This window comes from Phyllostomus discolor, chromosome X (genome assembly GCF_004126475.2).
Source record: "Phyllostomus discolor isolate MPI-MPIP mPhyDis1 chromosome X, mPhyDis1.pri.v3, whole genome shotgun sequence".
Classification (NCBI taxonomy): domain Eukaryota; kingdom Metazoa; phylum Chordata; class Mammalia; order Chiroptera; family Phyllostomidae; genus Phyllostomus; species Phyllostomus discolor.
In genome coordinates this window covers 49,910,650-49,913,700 of record NC_050198.1, presented here as the reverse complement: position 1 = coordinate 49,913,700, position 3,051 = coordinate 49,910,650, and the positions used below count along the sequence as shown (strand labels likewise).

General features: G+C 42.1%; 1 pseudogene; it reads left to right on the top strand.

Annotated features, from left to right (window-relative positions):
* The first annotated feature begins 742 nt into the window (after nucleotides 1-742).
* On the top strand, nucleotides 743-2,740 carry LOC114505558 (annotated as a pseudogene).
* Nucleotides 2,741-3,051: the final 311 nt, after the last annotated feature.

Below are 3,051 nucleotides of genomic sequence, written 5' to 3'. Positions count from 1 at the left end.
TTTTGCACTACAAGTGCTGAATTGAGTAATTGATACAGAAAGTGTATGTTATAAGCTGAATTGTGCCCTCCCCCACCTCTCAAATACATATGTTGAAGTTCTAATATCCAGTACCTCAGAATGTGACCTTATTTGGGGAAATAGGGTATTTGCAGATTTAATTAGTTACATAGGATGAAGTCATACTTGAGTAGAGTGGGTCCCTAATCCATTATGGCTAGTGTCTTCATAAAGGGAACATGTGGACAAAGATGTGCACACAGGGAGAACATTATGTGAAGAAGGAAGCAGAGATAAAGGTGATACAGCCAGGGAATGCCAGAGATTGCAAGTAAACCAGCAGAAGCTAGAAGAAAGGCATAGGGAATATTCTCGAATCCCTCAGAAGGAAACAACACTGCTGACACCTCGATCTCAGACTTCCAACCTCCAGAACCAGAAAGGAATAAATTTTTATTGTTTAAGCCAAGCAACCTAATAGGACAAGCTGGATTTGGCCTGCAGGCTATAGTCTGATCCTTTGTAGAAAAGTTTGCTGACTCCTGATAAATAAAACAAGCTTATGTGACAACTTTTCCTAAATGGATTCCTGTATACCTTAGAAGTGCTTGAAGAAGTGTGATAAAAATAAGCATGAAGCTTCCATATCACAGTTAAATGTGTAGTTACTATTAAAGCAAATTTGACAATCTTTGTGTGTTTAATTTTTTTGACTTTTCAAATAAGCATATTAAGTCTACTGATGGAGGCTTTAGTCAATGAACACTTATATGAGGACCCTTATCTTTGACCAAATTCCAAGATGCAGAAGCCAGGAGGCAGACAGAATCAGAAGAAAAATCATGTAAAATGACACACAATGCTTTGGAGAACATCAATGTGATTGGCCAAGGCTCAAAGCATCTCTTCCAGCACCAGCTCAGGAGGTTATCAGTGTCTCTACACAATGTGTGACAAATTCAGGCAGATCCTGAATCTGAAATAAATCTGGAAATCTAGGACACATATGTTGAGATTGATGGTGTCCCCACCCACCCCACAGCTCTGAATCATGTCTTGCTGTGGATCCGAGTGCTACCCATGATGAAGAGAGGGATGAGCTTGCATAATAGGAAAGGCAAACCACAGGCCCCAGGGGGAAGTCCCCAAATAAACAGGAACTTGACCAGGAGATGGCAATTGTTATGCAGTCCTGCCAATCTAATTCTTCATCCACTACTGATGCTCCTACCAGCTCTTCTGTGATGGAAATGGCTTGTGCTGCTGCAGCTGATTCTGCATGTCTACCATGGTCTGAGGCAACTGTAGATCGGATTGAGCTATTAGAAGTAAGCAGCCTTGCCCAGATTTCCAATGCAGTGTCCTCTACCACCAGTGACAGCATCCACACAGTCTCTGTGGGTGGAACACCTGACCCCCAGTACAAAAATGCTGCCATTGTTCACCTGTAGCAGAAGATCCTGAATCTCACAGAACAGATCAAGATTGCGCAAACAGCCTGGGATGACAACAATGCTGAGTAACTGAAGCTTGCCAACAACACAGATAACAAGGAGGCCTTCTACATCAAGCAGATCTTTGAGAAGAACCAGAAATCTGCCCAGCCAATCCCTCAGTTACAAAAGAAGCTTAAGAACTACCAGAAGAATCACTGAGGAGTGGAGCAGAATGGGATTGGTCCCTCAGAAGCCAAAGGACATTTCAGGGACATGCACCAGGTTTTGGAGGATGTGGGAGCAAAAGCGACTACCTTCAGTGAAGTTGTGGTGGACAGTATCAAAGGTAAACTTTTCAGCTTCTTCCTGACAATGCATTGAGCAGCAGGGACTGCAGTCTCAAAGCCTATATAGATCAACTCACTAAATCAGAATACATTTGGCAGTGCAGACAGCATCCCTAACCTGAAGGACTCTTTAGAAGAATGCCAAGTGGATGATGACTGAAAGGCTTTGGGAGTGATGCCCATATTTTGGACTGAAACTTCCAGTGGAGCCCAAAGCATGGTAGTGAGTAAGATCGTTCTAGTGCCACTTCTTTCTCAGTGGGAATCAACAGCAACACTGCACTCATCACTGTAGGTGCATCTAGCTCCTAATCAAGCACCCTGGACAGGCAGAGCTCATGATTTGGCATACTAAAACACGAGATCTGGATATCCACGAAACCCAGGCCAGACTAGAGGAATACTTTGAGACCCTCAAGAAACATTATCAGAGGATCTAACAGGAAAAGTGATATGGATGTGAGTGCTTAGAAGAACAACTAAGTTCCATAGAGGTCCACCAGAATGAAGTCTTGAATTTGAAGCAAGTATTGTCCGCAATAGAATAGAAAGTTGCATATCAGTCCTTTGAATGGGCCTGGGATATCAGGATGCCCTGGAGGCATGTCAGACCCGTATCTCCAAGATGGGGCTGTAGCAGTAGCAGGTGATACAGCTGGAAGGGTTGGAGAATGGCAGTGCCCAGAACATTCTGAGAAAACTCATCAATATTTTTTTGATGGTCACGGCTGTCCTTTTGGTCTTATCTCCACAGTAGCAAACTTTGTGGTTTCTCATATGAAGACTTGCAACAGGACATTCAGCACTTTATTCTTTATGGTTTTCATTACCTTTTTCTGGAAGCACTGGGTTGCCCTCTTCAGCTATGGAGAATGGTTCATTCCTCCTCCAGGTAACACAGGCAAAAGAAGGCAGTGCTCCTCTACCCTCTCATTAGTGCATGCAGCAAAAAATTAGGCAGAAATTTAATTAATCTGCAGTTTTCTACAAAAAGAGTTGAGTGAATCTGTTTACATATAAAATAATGCTTTTTTCCCCAAAGACAGGCATTTGCAGTAACATTTTTGGGATTTTAATTAAGAAGATTTGGGGGCAAAAATCTTAGGTCATTTTTATGTAGCATGATTTTCTTTGGGATGAAAATCTTAAACAGTCCTTTAACATGAACCAACAATCTGGAGCACAGTGAAGGACATCTAAATTATAGCTTGAAGGACTTCACTAAAAAACACTAAATTAATGTGAAAACCTGATTATGGAAATCAGTT